This window comes from Mustela putorius, unplaced genomic scaffold (genome assembly GCF_011764305.1).
Source record: "Mustela putorius furo isolate JIRA1106 unplaced genomic scaffold, ASM1176430v1.1 tig00003972_pilon_pilon_pilon, whole genome shotgun sequence".
Lineage (NCBI taxonomy): Eukaryota > Metazoa > Chordata > Mammalia > Carnivora > Mustelidae > Mustela > Mustela putorius.
In genome coordinates this window covers 16,315,242-16,332,791 of record NW_025422115.1, presented here as the reverse complement: position 1 = coordinate 16,332,791, position 17,550 = coordinate 16,315,242, and positions in this window count along the sequence as shown.

The following is a 17,550-nucleotide window of genomic DNA, read 5'->3' as shown; positions in this document are numbered from 1 at the left end:
GGTCCCCCAATTATGCTGAGCTTGCTGGCAGCCTATCTGCCCCGAGTCTGGCGGCACAGGTTGAAGTCCAGGGTCTATCCCTAGCTAGCCGCGTGGACTCAGGCACTCCCTGAGCCTTGGTTTCAATGGAAACTCCCACCTCTCGGGATCATCATGAGGGTCTAGCAAATGGTCTAGCGCACTGCCACACCATTACGCGCTCCAATATGGTTAGCTCCAAAGGACAAACTCCAAGTGAGTATTTGCTTTCTGTTTTTATAACAAAGGACTTATCAAGGGACTTTTGCTGAACAAAGGCACTATGAATTCAAATCTCTACTTCGTTGAGAATCAGAAAACTGTTGGCAGCTTTTAAAGGGCAGTTTCTCCAGCTTCCCAAATATCTCTTGGCTAAATTTCAGAAAGCCCTGCTAACAGTCCTTTCTCTGAACACCTCCTCCCTGGTCAAGGTGACACAGCATGTCAGAGGCAGACATGGTCCCAGGCCCTTGATTCCAAGCCTGCCCCATACTTCCTCCCAGTCTTGATCCTTTAATGCTCAGGGCCAAGTCACCGAGGGGGGAGAGGGACTGCAGGAGGCAGGGGGATGAGGCTGAAGGCAGCTGTAGGCAGTCCCTCGGTTCTGTGCCTGCTGGCTCATTATGGAGTCACTGTGCCCAGAAGTGTGGTCCCCCTCCCCAGACAAGGGGCTCAGGATAGGCTCTGGGCTTCCTCAAGAGTCCACTGCCCACATCCGGGGTACTATTTCTGCTCCCCCAACACACACCATGCCTTGGCATCCTAAATGCTCTAGTCGGATGTACTTTCTTTTTGGGAAAGTCATTAAATAACTTTTGTGGAAACATTTTAATTGAATTAGATTGTTTTCTGATTGTAATAAATGTTAATTAATTGAGTGGGCTGGGTGTCCTTGGATCTAGCTGGCTTCTTGCGGTTTAATTAGGAGGAGACTGGACTTCTTTCTTTTTGCCATGAATCTGTGGTTTGAATTTATCTATTGTGCTAATAAAGTGATCAGGGAGTGCAGGGAGCAGATTATGTCTTCTATCTGAAATTTAATAGCCTGCTTCACTCACTGAGCCAAGTGGCAAGCCCCTGCTTGGCGTCATCGGGCCGTGACCCTGTTCTCTCATCTGGGCTTAATGAGGTTTCTCCTTTTCTCTTGGGTAAAGAAAGAAGTTTTAAGTTCTGCAAACATCCCTTTGTTTCCCAAGAATACGAGTCACTTGGTTCCAGGGGTCGACGTTGCTGATTTCCATGGGTGCAGCTGACCAGAGAGGCAGGGGGAGGGCTGGGTAGCTGAACTCCCCAAGCTTTTTGTTCATACCTGGTGGAGGCAGGCAGGCCCCAAGTAGTGACAAAAAGAGACCCTGGCAGCTTCTTCATTATAGGGATGCGGAGTCTGGAGTCCAGAGAAGGAAGGAGCATGCCCAAGGCTACACAGTATGCTTCTGGGACAGTGACATCTATAGCCCAAGGAGTTTTAACTCCTTGGTTAACCAAGGAGTTTGAACCAAGTTTGGTTCAACCAAGACTGACATGATTCAAGTCCTGCATTAGATGTGAAGGCAAAGATAGTTCCAAGGCCCCTAGAGAGGCTATACAACAGTGACTGTGATGGTTGTGTAAACCAGGGACAACAGAGGGGTCCACACAACATGGAAGGCAAGCCGGGGGGTCGGCATGTCACCTCGCATAGTCTGGAGAGCCTTCAAGAGGAGGTGTGCCTGCACTGGGTTTTGAAGGATAAACAGGAGTTCTCCAGGTGGACAAAGTATAGAGAAGGGCCTTCTAGACAGAGGTAACAGCATGTGCAAAGCCAAGTTCATTCTGGTGAACATAAGCACCAAGGATGCTCTCAGAGGCAGGACGTGTTCAGATGTGCACCGCAGGAAAGATCCTTCTGGCAGCTTCAGAGGAGAAGAGTCCAGATGGGGAATCGAGCAGCAGGGACAGCCAGGCGAGGGAGGCTAGGAGCTCCCCAGCTCGGCTCACTGCCACAAGGATGGAAGAGCAGGGCCAGATTCTAGAAATATTCAGGAGGTAGAGTCAAGAGTAGGTCAGGTCTCCCGAGGAGTCCCCTGGAGGAAGCAGGTGAGGAAGAAGGGAGAATTAAGACCCTCCCTTTTGGACTGGCTCCCCTGCAACAGCGTGGTTTTTTCTTCCTCTGAACATGCTTTGTGGCAATGAGCTTTTACGGTAACAACAACAGCTCCCGGGGCGCAGCTCTCTTTAGCTGGGAGCTGTTACCTGTGCTTTACCTGCATGCACAACACGTGGAATCTTCAGGATAGCCCTGTGACCTGTGTTCTGTTCTTAGCGCATTTCACCAGTGAGAAAACCTGGGCACAAAGAGGGTCAATGACCCCCCGAAGGTCAGTGAGCTTAGGAAGTGGGAGAGCTGCAGCTCCCCGGCTGAGCCAGGGCTCCTCCGACCTACCCCAGAGAAACGTGTGCTCCCAATCCACATAAGGCTTAATTTGCTCTTTACCCAAAATGGTCCATTCTAACAAGGCAATAGAAGTCTAAGTTTCCCTTGGAGAAATCGGAAGACCTTCTTAGCACCACACTGCCTTCCCTAGGACCAGACTGCGGCATCTTATTCCCTCCCCAATCCGTGCCCAGACCCATCCTGTCTGGTGGGAGGGGAGGGAGGAGTGCAGGTTGGAGTTCCTTCTCGAAAGTCCCAAGCAAGGAGGGCTTGGACTCAATCGCACTTACTATCTATATGCCCCTGGGCCAGCCCTTCTCCTCTCCGAGCCTCAGCAACCAACCATGTCTGTGACGGCCTCTCCCATGGCTACATGGTGTCCCCAAAGCCCAGGAACACAGAACTTGGTGGTTGCTATGATTATGGCTGTCCCAGCCTAGCTCCCGATTCTTTCCGGGCTGAGGTGGTCAGAGGACACAGGGCCACCCTCAGGAAAGGATCCTCACAAGGGCAGCCCCTAATCCCAGAAACTGGGTCCCAGGCCTGCCACCCAGGAATCAAGCTCAATGTCAGTGCAGACTCTTTCTTCAGCAGATCCTCACCCTCAGAGAACTCTTGGGTGGTTTCTTTGCTGGGGGCCCTAGAAGCAAACCCTTCCGCATCCATAGGCCAACCCCAACTCTGCCTGTCAGGATTCTGCTCACCCTTCAAGGCTTCGGTCTGCGCACTTCCTTTCCAACCCCATGGAGCATCTCCCTGACTGCTCTCTGTCTGCATCCACCCTGTCTGCCACAGGACATTGTCTAATGCTGGTGAGCTCCCAGGCCTGGTCTCTGCCTCTGACCCTGCCGGAGCCATTCTTGAGGGAGCTCCAGCTGAGGGTTGTGGGTAGTTGGAGATGGGATGGAATTTACCAGGATGGTATTCTATCTGCTCCCTGCCACCTCACATGCACACACAGAGGCGTGCCCATACACATATGCATGCAAACATACACACCATCTGGCCCACCTGCCATTTTGTGCAATGCTAACCTTCCCTCCAGCTCTGCCCAGGCTAGCCCTGGGATCTCTCTGCTCTCCACCCTTCCCTTCACTGGGCCCCTGGCAAGCCTCCCCACATCACCCTTCTCTCTAGGGCAGATCCTGACTGTGGGTCAGGGGCTGGCCCGAGGCAAGGCGCCACTACACATGGCAGCAGACCTGTCCCTGGGAGAATGAGAGGAACATGGCTTGGGAGCTAGTCAGCTACCAGTGGCAGGAAGCTCCCACAAAATCCAGGGAAGAAGCAAACCTAGATCCTTCCCATTGAGGCCAGGAAAGTGGACCATGAAAAGCAAGGTTGAGAAGGTTTTTTTCCTTCTTTCTCCCCACTTGCTAGAGAGCAAAGCAGCAGGGCCAACTTGTTCCCAAATGATGGGTTTCCTGTCAGCCCCCACCCCAACCCCCTGCAGGACAGACCAGCTGTTGGTGCCAGATTAATGGCCACGATTAAAAGCAAAATGCCCTTGCTGTGGCCGACTGTCCTCCCACACCTGTGAGTCTGGAGGCTGAGCTTTAAGCCCTGCGAATGGAAGATTTGTAATGAAATCAGACAGGCCTCTTAACCGCTGATGGTATCAGGGCCCAGGGGAGATGCAGACTTATTTCCTAATCTCCCGCGGAGCATCTGTCAGCCCCGCCACACAGCAATGTCACTCCTGTGTGCAGCAAGGACCTTCCATGGGGCGGACTGTCAGCTGCCTGCCCTGCTGCCCGCCTCCTCCCACCCCTCCTGTGGTCCCTTCCCCTTGCTTGAGCTTGGGCGGCGCGGACATTCAGAAAGATAGTCACGCACTCGTGCACATACACACACCGGTTCATTCATAAGTTGTCTGCTCTGCTCCATTTGCATAAATGGAAGAAAGAGAAAAATAAGAATCGCTCTTCAGCAACATTGGGAAACACAAAGAATACCATCGACGGAGTAAACATTCTGAGAGATTTCTAGAAGCTGAGAGGCAAATGAGAACAAAATGAGAATCCCATTGATGTCAGAGTCTGTGACTCACCAGGCAAACTCTAGGGACTGGTTTCCCCACCAGAACCCAGGGCCCCCACTCCCCAACTCTGGGCAGCAGGACTGGGTGGAAGGGTTGCAGGCGGCCTCCGGAGTAGCGACATCCAGCCTACCCTTTGTCCTCAGGATTTACTGGATTAGGACTGCGCGCTGAGTCAGTAGGGGGTCCAGGAGGCCTGCACAGCAGAAGGGGTAGGAACATACAATCCCAGCCAGGGGAACAAGGACAGGGACTCGGTCCAGCAGTGGTAGCTCCTATGATACCGGAAACTTCTCTATGGCTACTGGCTATTACAGCCTTAGGAGACCCTGAGGTCCCATTAGTAGGAGGTGTAGGAGTGGGTAGGTGGGAACAGGTGGCATGGCCTGGACTCTGCCCCTCCCTGGTCCTAGCCTCTCAGTGGTGAGAACTCCCAAGGAGACCTAGGACATGAGATGCAAGGAATCCTGCCACTCCTGTCTCTACATGGCCATTTGCTCTCAGCTCATGCTCTCATGCTATTGGGAGAGCATTTCCTGTCCACAGTCCCTCCAGGTTCAGATCAGGTCAGGAAATCCTGTGCTCCTCTTGACATTCATTAATATGTCTTACCTTAATAAAGGCTCTGAAAAGTCCTGCAGTAACTTTACTGTATAAATTACATTCAGTGCAGTTGCAGATCTAAAGTGTGCAGTTCAATGAACTTTGACAAGAGCACACTCATATAACCTAGAGTTGCAGCAAGATTTAAAGTATTTTCATTGCACCAGAAAGTTCCCCCATGCCCCTTTCTCATCATCCCCATCCCTACCCTAGAGGCAACCACTTTATAGCTTCCATAACAATAGAGTATTTTGGCCTGTCCTAAAGCTTCATATAAATAGATTCTTATACAGCCTGTGATCTTTTGTGTCTGACTTTTTTCCCTCCGCATAATAATTGCAAGATTCATCCATGTTGATCCATGTGCCAATAGTTCGTTTCTTTTGCTTATTGATCGTTTGCAGTTGTCCACTATAAAACCTTATCTATTACAGTTTGCTTATCTACCATTATTCTGGTAAATATGTAGGCTTCTTGAACAAAGCTGCTATAAACACGTCTCCAAAAGACATCATGAACGCACATTCTGTATTTTTCTTGGGCAGTTACACGTAGGCACGGAATTTGCAAGTAAATGCAAACTGCCAGGCTATTCTCCAAAGTATCAATTTGCACTCTGACCAGAAATGTGTGAGACTTTCTGTTGGTCCATACCCTCACTATTACTTGGTGTTGTTTCTGCGGTAACTTTTTAAAATTTTTTGTTTTAACTCCTCACTTCCAACACTTATTAAACCACTGAGCATTTTTTCCTATAAATCTTTCTAATACCCCATGGAAATAGTGTCCTGCAGTAGTCACTGTGGATAGTGAGGACCTGAACCTTCACTTATAAATAGAAGTCAAAACATTAGCAACAACAAATCACCAGAATATGAGGAGCAAGAGAAGGTCAAAAGAGGGGATTGAGGCAAGCAGTCAGAAGAAAAGGCTCCAGGGAAAAGGAGTGAGTTTAACAAGTAACTTGGTAAAAATTCTGAGATTCAAGAGGATGTCACACAATAAAACTAGAATAGGCTACTGTGAAAGAGAAAAGAATTCGGAAATCACAAACATGACTGCCAACATGAAGGTCACCTTAGAAGCGTCTAAAAGGAAAATGCTGAAAATGCAGAGGGACGTGGAAAGAGAACCAAGAGTTCAAGAAGTTAGAGGAAAATATCCCCAGAGCAAGGGGAGGCTTGAATTCACAGACTGAAAAAGCACACTACATGTCAGGAAAGCTTGATAAAGAACAAGATCAATAGCGTTTGGTCCTGATATGTAAATGGACTAATTAAAGGGATAAAATTAGGGCCTCAGAAATACACAAAAATAATAAGAGAATCTAATTTAGGATAAAGGTGGTATTTTATTTTATTTTTTTATTTTTAAAGATTTTATTTATTTGACAGAGAGAGACACAGCCAGAGAAGGAACACAAGCAAAGGGAGTGGGACAGGGAGAACAGGCTTCCCACTAAGCAAGGGAGCCCAACACAGGGCTCAATCCCAGGACCCTGGGATCATGACCTGAGCCAAAGGCAGATGATTAACAACTGAGCCATACAGGTGACTCAAAGGTGGTATTTTAAATCAGAGGGGAAAACTATCATTTACTAAAGGGTTTTGGTACAACTGACCATGTATCTAGAAAACAAAGAAGATGGTTTTCCTTGTTATTTCTTATTCTAAAGTAAATTCCAGATGGATGTTAGTTGTAAAAATAAAATTATAAAAACAATAGAATAAAACATGTATATCAGGTAAGGGGTTATTCAAGATAATTTCCAAAAATATCAGCAACTTAGCACAAGAGTTTATTTTTTTGCTCAGGTGGAGCCTGATTGGAGGGAAAGGAGCAAGCTGGAGATCTTGCTGCTTAGTATTCCAGAGACCCAGGACTAAAGAAGCTCTGGCGTCTTCAACAAGTGGTCCCGGAGGTGTCCCTGAGCATTGGCATCCATCGATGAGTTAGAGAATGAGAGAGAGGATCATGCATGAGAGAGCACACATATCCAAAATAGGAAAGACAAGTGGGAATAACCTTTGAAACTGAGGGATTTTAAAACTGACAAGAGGTTTCTCTCCATAATACTATGTAAATAAATTTGAAAAATCTAGTTGAAATGGTGATTTTCTAGGAATAGATTATTTATCAAAACTGACCCCAGAAAAGAAAGAAAGCCTAAACAAATAAATCTTAATGAAAAAAATAGAGAAAGTTGTTCAAGAGCCAATCCCTAAAAAAAAATTTCAGAGGGGAACTCCATAAAGCTGAAGATATAAGACATTCTCGATGGTCATTCAATTATTCCAGAAAATAGAAAAAACAAGGGCATGAAGAGACAAAGCAAAATTATCCAACAAACCACTATGGAAACTCAGGCTGGCCTGGTAGTAAGTTGTATGTACTCGGAGGGCTACCCTTACCTCAGCAGCCAAAGCTCAATTTTTCACCAGGCTACCAGGTGCCAACAGTTAGTGTTCTAGACAGTTCTCTAAAAAACTGGTGTCTAAATTTAAATTGGACCTCTGACTCTTCTTATGACAGACTTGTCTTATTCAATAGATTAATTATTTTCTATTTATTTCTTAATATAAATAGGAAATTATATGCTCAAATACATTAGCTAATAATTTAAAGATAGGCACTAATAATATGGATATAGGATATGGAGCCTGAACACCACAAGAGAAATAAAGAAAAACAATAAAATACTTTGTCAACCCTACGAAATTCAGAAAAAGGAAAAAAGAAAATATTGAGAAAGAATAATGAACAGAAAACATGAAATAAAATGGCAGGAAGGCCAAACATTTCACTGTTATGTTATGACTATGAATTAGTTAAATTTCTTAATTAAAGATAAAGGCCTTAATACTGGCACATATACACATATCATTGTATACACTCACACACATAAATCTGATGATACACCAGTTACAGGATACTCACTTAAAACATAATGACAAAGATTAACATCAACAGTCCAACAAAGGTATCTCAGGCAGATGCCAGCCAAAAGAAAGCAAGGTATGGTGTACTCATATCAGACAAGGTAGAATTCAAGGCAAGATGCATTTTTTCCAGTAAAAAAACACAGTCTACCAAGAAGATGTGAAATAAAAAGGGACTTGAACAAAACCATAATCATAGTGAGAAAATTTATCATAACCCAGAACCAAATTCAGTGGAGGAAAGAGAAGGTTTGAATATCAAACTGAACAAGCGTCACGTGTAGCCCAAAAGCAAACTACCTGCTTTCTTTTCAAATTCTCATGGAATGATAACAACAACTGATCACCCACCATGCCACAAAGAACTCAGTAACCAAAAAGTAGAAATTATGTGGTCCATGTTCCCTGATCACGATGTAATCAATCTAGAAAATAAACAACAAAAAGATAATTCCTTCACCTCAAGCCTAACCACGTGGAAATTCCCAAACATTCCTCTAAATACCTCAGGTTAAACTGAAAAATCAGATTAGCATTACAACCTGTCTGAAATTATTAACCACAAGAATATTTCATATCAAACCTAGATAATCTGAAGAGTTCCTCATAGCAGTGGTCAGAACCTTAAACTCCTTTGGGTAAAGTCAGTGACTGACTCATCCATTCCACAAAAGTTTTCTGAGCGCCTATTGTAGGCCAGCACTGCTTCAAGTGGTGGGGACAGAGCAGTGATCAAAAAAGAGAATATTCCTCTTGGTGGAGGTTATGTTCAAGTGATAACTGTAAGAATTATTGAAAAAAAAACCATCCTGTATGTTCAATTCAAGAACCTGGAAAGGTACAATAATATGCCCTCAGAAAAGTAAGGGAGAAGAGTAAGGTAAATATAAAAATGGATGACTTCGAAAAAAAATAAAACAAACAGTAAAATTAAGATCTGAAAGTCTAGGGCACCTGGGTGGCTCAGTGGGTTAAAGCCTCTGCCTTCAGCTCAGGTCATGATCCCAGGGTCCCAGGGTCTCTGCTCAGCAGGGAGCCTGCTTCCTCCTCTCTCTCTGCCTGCGTCTCTGCCTACTCAGGATCTCTGTCAATTAAATAAATAAAATCTTTAAAAAAAAATCTGAATAGCTAAAATAAGAAACACAAGAAACAACGAGTGTTGCCAAGGAGGTGGAGAAAAAGGAATCTTCCCTCTTGGACTGTTGGTGGAATGCAAACTGGTGCAGCCTCTGAAAAACAGTATGGAGGTTCCTCAAAAAATTAAAAATAGAGCTACCCAATAATTGCACTACTGGGTATTTACCCAAAGAATATGAAAACACTAATTTGGGAGTGTATACGCACCCCCATGTTTATTACATCATTATCTATAATAGCCCAATTATGGAAGCTGCCCAAGTGGTCTATCAATAGATGAATGGATAAAGAATATGTAATATACATACACACACACACATATATATAAATATATATAACAATATATATAACATGTATATATAACGGACTATTATTCAGCCATAAAAAATAATGATATCTTGCCATTTGCAACAACATGGATGGATTGAGAGTATAATGCTAAGCAAAATAAATCAGTCAGAGAAAGACAGTACCATATGGTTTCCCTCAAATGTGGAATTTAAGAAACAAAACAAATGAACAAAGGGGAAAAAACCAAACCAGAAAACAGACTCTGAACTCTAGAGAACAAACAGATGGTTACCAGAGGGAAGGTGGGTGGGGATGGGTGACCTAGGCGATGGGGATTAAGAGCACACTCGTCTCGATGAGCACTATGTACAGAACTGGTGAATCACTGTGTTATACACCAGAAGCTAATACGACGCTGTATGTTAACTACATGGGAATTAAAATTAAAAACTTAAAATTAAAACTTAAAAATTAAGATTTGATCAGACTCTGCCATGTCTAAGAAAAAAGAGAGAAATCACAAATACGTATCCTTAGGGAGGACAAAGGGGATGATATGGCTGCAGATACAGAGAAGATTGTAAAGCTTATATGCAAATAATGTGTGTAATACAATGTCAAGAAGTGTAAAAACTTAGATAAAAACAGATGGCTACTGTGGACAAGATGAATAAATTACTAGAAGTATGTGAGTTACCGACATCAACTCATGTGGTAGAAAATTAGCATGGTCCAATAACTACAGAGAATTTGAAAAGATTGTTCAGGATCTACTCACCAAAACACATAAATACCTATACAAGTTCGAAGTAAAACTTGACAGACTATTGAGGCAAAGATAATCTTATTTAAACTATGTAGAACATAAAGATGGAAAGAGACTTTTGCAAGGCTGGAATGTCAAAATCTGAGATAGAACATGAACACTGGAATTACAATGACGAGAACAGAGGCAGGGAGAGCAGGAAGGCTGGAGCACAAACTGCCCTGAGGGAGAGCTGTCGCAGTGGGAGCTACTGTGTGTGTTTGTTTGGGTCCGTGAATGGCCTGTCACCCAAACATGGCTCTGGGGACATCCCAATCTGTGTCCCTGCCCACCCTTCATGCCCCGCCACAGTCCACATCTATGGCTTTATGGGATACTCCTTACACTTAGCTGATCCCCTGAAAGTGGACTGCTATGGTGTTACTGTCCCATTTGGAGGGTGGCCCTGAAAGATGGTGGGAAGAGAAATCTTCTCAAGGACAGAATGTAGAACAATACATCTTCCTGACCACTTTCCCCAAAGGCAAGATGGCCTGAGTTACAGATTTCCATTGGTTCATGGACATTGGCTAGTGGTCTAGCTGGACAATTGGAAGCTCAGACAGAACAAGATTAGAGACTGGGGACAAGGTCATCTGGGGAGAAGAATGTGAATGGATCTCTCAGAACTCTCCCAGAGGCAGAGACTCCTCTTCAAAATATACTCTTCTCCAAAATTTTCCCCACTGTGAAGGAAGTTCTCAATGATCAGGTGGACAAGATGCCCACCCAGTGGACAAGTGTATATCAGCTTTTTTCCTCAGTTACCCCTGAGCCTACTCAGAAATGAAGTGCTTTTGGAGGCAGGAACAGAGAACACCTATCCAAGTAAGGACTTGATAGCCTCTCCAAAGCTGAAGCAGCCAGTGCCATAGACAAGGCTCTAAATTCCAGCAGTGGAGACCAACTCTGCAAATTTGATATATTGCAGTAGAGATGACCTATCAGCATTTGACAGCAACTGGTTACGCTGGACTCCTTCCATCATGGAGGGTCAGTGATTTGTTCTCATTGGGATAAATATTTATATTGGAGTTCGATATGTTTTCTCTCCCTGCTTCTACCAGGACTACCTTGAGCAGACTTAAATACCACTTGAACAGCCCATATTCCATACTGTTTCTGCCCAAGAAACTCAGTTTAAAAAAAAAAAAAAGTGATGCAATGGACCAATGGTCATGGGATTCACGGGGCTTTATCATATATCAGGAGAGTTTAACAGATAAAGAATAAAATGGGCCACTGAAGGACCAGTTACAGCACTGATTGACAACATCTTGTGAGTTTGGGACACTGTCCTCCAAGACATGGTAAGTAAATTCAACCAGCAATCAATGGATAGTGGTCAATTTTGGTATTTGTCACTATCGAACCAAATAACCCGCTTTCAAAAAATATGCTTCTCATTCCTGTGTCTGCTCTACATCTGCTAATTTAGAGATTTTGATATCCAAGGGAGGAAAGCTTCAGTGTGGGAACATATAATGGGTGCACTGAATAGGAAGTTAATAGTGCCAAGCCATCATTATGAGCTGTCTGTGCCAGTGGATAAACAGGCCCAAAGAGAGGTCATAGTGTTGGTTGGAATGATTGGGATTTGTGCTGTCCAATTCTATAGCCACCTGTGGCTATTATAAATTAATTTAAATTAAGCAAAATTAGAAATTCAATTCTTCAGTCCCACTAGCCACATGTCAGGTGGTCAATATCTGCATATGGCTATTGGCTACCATATCAGGTGGTAACATATGGCTATTGTCTACAGAAATAGGCAGAGCAGATGTAGAATGTTTCATCACTGCAGAAAGTTGCATTAGATGGTGTTGATTTCAACAACCAAGAGTAATAGGGAGGTCATTTTGTGGGACACAAAGAAATGAGGTTACCTCTCTGGGACCCCGCTGCTCTATCTACTGGCACTGGTATGAGTGGAGGTCAATATGGAAGGAAGACTACAACAAACATATTTAGGCAGGACCATCAGGGCTCAGACCCCTCAAGAATAATGGTCCAGGCCACCTCACAATGTAAAGAATTCCTACCAACTGAGGTGTTGGCTGAAGGCAAAGTCAACACGGAATAAATGGTAGAGGAGGGAGGTCATACACCTTCGCCAAGGCATAGAGCCCTATATTCCCTCCTCATAGTTTCTTCCTTGCTCAGCCACATGTATATTCACATATTTAAATGAATTTCTCTTAGATTTCCCTTCAATTACATATATTGTGTGCAGAATATTGAGATAGGATTGGGACAGAATCAGAGAAGGAATGGACCTTGTCCCAGAAATCTTGGACTTGGAGTTGTATAGAGTAACTAATAAAAGAATGAAGATATTGGGGCGCCTGGGTGGCTCAGTGGGTTACAGCCTCTGCCTTTAGCTCAGGTCATGATCCCAGGGTCCTGGGATCAAGCCCCGCATCCGGCTCTCTGCTCTGCAGCTGGCCTGCTTCTCCCTCTCTCTCTCTGCCTGCCTCTCTGCCTACTTGTGATCTCTGTCTGTCAAAAAATAAATGAAATCTTTGAAAAAAAAAAACAATGAAGATATTTTCAGTTTGTTAGGTTACAACTTTGGTGGGGGTGGGGAGGGTGTTCTAAGGATGGAAATCAGGCAGAACTGTACTAAGAACTTACTGGTTGTTTTGGCCTCCAAGAGTTTGATTCTGCCAGTAGCCTTCCAGTGTTAGTTTAAGTAGATCTGGTTTCTGTTGTTTGCAAAGAGAATTTCTGATGGGTACAGAACTATAAATGTTGGCAAGGAATTGACATAGTTATTTGTGGATGACACGCTTCTCTTCCTAGAAGTTCCTGGAAAATCAAGAGAGAAAACACTAGGAAACAGCAAACAATTAACTGTGGTAACCAGATATAAATTGTCTTCCTGTTTATCCACTTTATTCTGCAAGAAAACTTAATGGTCAAAATCCCATTTTCAATGTAAAATAAAACCAGACCCTGAAGGGCCCTAAATGCCAGACCATTCTGTCTTGATGGTGGGGAGGAGCCAGAGAAGGTGTCAGAGCATCGAGACCTGTCAGCAAGCTGAATTCAGGAGTTTGGGGGCAGGGGGGTGGCAGGGAGGTGTCATGGCCCTGCCCCCTGTCCTGGCAGGTGCCTGTGGCTGCTGTCCACTGGGCCCAGGGATGGGGGCTGTCAGCTGGAGAGCAGTGACCACTCCAGTGTGCACTGGTGGGGCCGAGGGGGCAGGAGGGACAGGAGCCGTGGTGCAGTCTCTGGGGTGTGAGTCAGTGCAGCTCCTCAGGGGAGAGCAGACCTACATTTTGCCGTTCTTTGGCTTGTATACATTGGAGGACTTCTGTAAGGAAAATAATAAAAATTATAAATATAAAATAAGGTACAAACATGAATAATTACTTGGAATGAGAAAAGAAATTAAAACCATCCACAAATAAGAAAAGTCAACATAGTCCAAATATTGCATAATCTCCCCAAATAGCCTAATAGTTTTAAATGCTGCACACATCTTTGTAATACTTTTTTTTCCCCTTCATTTTTGGCTACATACCTTTTGGCGGCTTCTTCATATAATGATGCTGTAAAGTACAGTACATGACGTTTCCTATAAAGAGAATAAGTTAGCATTTCCTAAAAAGGAATAGAAAGATAATTCCCGGTGTGGTTAGCCAATCTGTTATTTTGTTACTAATAGTTTTGGAGAGTTCAACTTCAAGATCTGTCGATAAAGTTGGAAATGTTCAGGATTGTCCCCCAATTGGCGGCAACCTCTATCCAATATCTTTTACAAGTGAGCTGTAAGATTGCAGGGTGAGGGCCAATCTTAAATATTTGGAATTGACGGCTCGTTAACCAGAGCAATTCAGATACATTCTTAAATTGCTGCTACATTGCTTTCAGCAGCGTAATTGTGTAATAAAATGACTCTTGCGCTATGTACACTGTAGTTATTGATGAATATGTACAGAAGCCTTGTCACGGGAACCCTTGTTCCTCCAGGCTGTCTTGCTCTGTTGGTGAAAATTTCATGTGCCATTTCATCTGGAGCTACCAGACCTCATCAGGACAAGACGCATCGGTCACACTGAGATGTGATTCCAAATAATGAGACACATAAAACATGCAACTTGACACAGAAGGACCGGGTGCTTGTGGAACTTGCCCAGGACTCAAGCCCTGCAAACAATGGAATCCTGATACATTTGATTCTGCATAAATCCCATGAAAGAGAAACAGAATGTGCGATGCACTTATAATTGTACATGTAGCGTTACAGAGTATATTCTTCAGCAGGAGTATATTTTTCTAAAGATTTTTAATTTATTTATTTGACAGAGAGAGAGATCACAAGTAGGCAGAGAGGCAGGCAAAGAGAGGGAGAAGCAGGCTCCCCATCGAGCAGAGAGCCTGATGTGGGGCTCAATCCCATGAGCCGAAGGCAGAGGCTTAACCCACTGAGTCACCCAGGCGACCCAGGAGTATATTTTTGAGGGGAGAGAATTTCCAGTTTGACTGGGCATCCATGAGAAATGAGTCCTATGTTCTGATGGTGGAAGAATTTTTCACTGGCCCACTCTGGCTCTTTTCTCCTCCAAAACCTCATTTCTCCTCCAAAACTTGCCAGTACTGGGAGCTGACACATTCATATTTCAATATGACCTCTGGCCTGAACCTTCGTGTCATGGTAATTGGTGAGCTGGCATGGTGGGTATTGGTGGGTAGGAATATTATTGCCAGAATGGCTAACAATAATTTAGGTATAAACAGGAGTGAGTATGAACTATATAACTATACCCCCACTAAGCTAAATAAACGTATCTTCAATTCAACTTCCCCTTAGCCAGACCCCAGAGATGTCTACAGCCATCCAACACCTTTCGACATGGTGGAACTATGACAGGGAAGTTACAGTGAAAGACACAATGGTCTTAACGGAAACATTTTACTTCTCTCAGTTTTACAGAACCATTATGACCATGTGAATGCATTGCTCGGATCCCTCCCAGGGCTTTGCAGAAGGCCTGTGTGAGTTTATGAAACATCACAGTATACCCACCTTGGCTTTGGCTGTCAGGGCAGGAGCTAGGGAAACAGCTGATACCATGCAACTTAGAACTTACAGAATTATTTTTATTTTTTTAACAAGTTTAATGGCTGATAAAGTCATATGGTATTAACTCATATGTGGAATTTAAGAAACAAAACAAATGAACAAAGGGAAAAAGAGAGAGAGAGACCAAGAAACAGACTCTTAACTACAGAGAACAAATGGACGGTCACTAGAGGGGAGGCAGGTGGGGGGGTCGTGACCTAGGTAATGGGGAGGGGAAGAAGAAGGGCACTTGTGATGTATGATGATGATCGGTGATGTACAAAAGTGTTGGATCACTATATAACACATCTGAAACTTATATTATACTCCATGTTAATTAACTGGAATTTAAATAAAAACTTTAAAAAAAAGACATTTTGGGGGCACCTGGGTGGTTCAGTGGGTTAAGTCTCTGCCTTTGGCTCAGGTCATGATCTCAGAGTCCTGGGATCGAGTCCCGCATTGGGCTCCCTGCTCAGTGGGGAGCCTGCTTCCTCCTCTCTCTCTGCCTGCCTCTCTGCCTACTTGTGATCTCTCTCTGTCAAATACATAAATAAATTCTTTAAAAAAATAAAAATAAAAATAAATTTAAAAAGACATTTTTAAAAAGTAACACACTATATATATATTCCTCTGCATCTTGCTTTTTTCACTGAACTGTCCTGGAAATCATTCCAGGCTATAAAATGATGCATTGTTTTTACAACTAAAGTCCATGGTTTATGTTTGGATTCAGCCGACCCCACCAAGGGGTGAGACGGGGCCTGGAGGCCTGTCACTTCGTCAAAAACAAAGGAGAGGCAGGATCAGGAGATATGTCTGGTCTCTTTGCTGGTGGGAGAATAGAGAGACTGAGGCTTTAGTCAGTGTCTGCAGGAGGCCAGGGCTGGACCTAGAGGGTTTGGCCGCGTCGGGGATGAAAGGCCATGGCTTGTCTTGCTGACCTCTGCCCCTCCCTGTGAAGTTCAGAAACAGGTTCCTCGATGACTTCATCATTCTGCCTCATCCTCTCTCGTACCACAACTGCTCCACCTGAGTAGGGGGAAGCTGCCCAGGCCTCCCTGGCTCTTCCCCACTTCCAGTTTGTCTCCACTCCCTGAGGGGCCTCCTTCCCCTGTGGCAGCAAGGGCTGTGTGGGCCCAGAACAGGCAGCTTCCCTTGCCCTCTGCCCCTGGGGAGGGGGTTTAGGATATTGAAGGGGGCAGGAGAGGGTGCTGTGTTGGGCTCCCTTGCCTGAGCTCTGGAGATCTTTACCCTCTGCCTCCTTTCCACAGGCTTCCCCAGGGGGCCCAGGCCCCGACGGTGCCCTCCCTTACCTGTTATTTCTGTCTTCTGCCCAGCACCCTACCTTGGGCACTGGGGCTCCCCTGGATCTGACCCTTGGAATCTTACACCTTACTCCTTCTTTCTCCCACAATTCTTTATTCTATTCTTCTGTAAATTGCTTTTGTAATTCTATTCCTGCTGAAAGAAATGCCTTTTCCTAACTTTCCAGCCTGCTCCAAAACCCCACAATTTACTGCTGGTCACATCTTGTAAGGACCTCCAAAGGGTTTGCCTCTCTTCTCTCTCCTTCCCCTAACCCCCACCCCCTCCAATGTATTGTTTAGGTTATGGAAACATTAATTAAGGTCAGGACGTCTTTTCCACGGAGGAAGTTTTGTTTATGATTCTGGTGGGGCCATTTCACTGAGTCGGCGTCAAATGCATGTCTCCACCTGAAAGAGGGATTATTTTATCTGCGTGCACATGCGCTGCAGCCGGCAGCCAGGCATGGGAGTCCCTACTGCAGTCAGTCCCTCCATCAGCAAATTCTCCCTGCAGCCTCCAGTCTGTGGGCTCTAGGCTGGGCAGCCAGGGACACACATAAGAACAGGACATCCTCGGGACACTTGGGTAGCTCAGTCGATTGGGCATCTGCCATCGGCTTGGGTTGTGTCCTAGCATCCAGGGATCAAGCCCCACATTGGGCTTCCTGCTCAGTGGGGAGCCTGCTTCTCCCTCTCCTGCTCCGGCTGTTTGTGTTCCCTCTCTGCCTGTCAAATAAATAAAATCTTAAAAAAAAAAAAAAAAATGGACATCCTCACTGCCCTCACAGGTGCCCCAGTGTGTTGTGGAGGACAAGGCATGCGCTAAGATAATCGGGAGCTACAGGTTGTATTTGTGCTGAAACTGTTTCCCCTTCAGCGATGGTGAAGCATTTTGAAGGCTCCTGTTCTGTGCCAGGCACTTATGTGG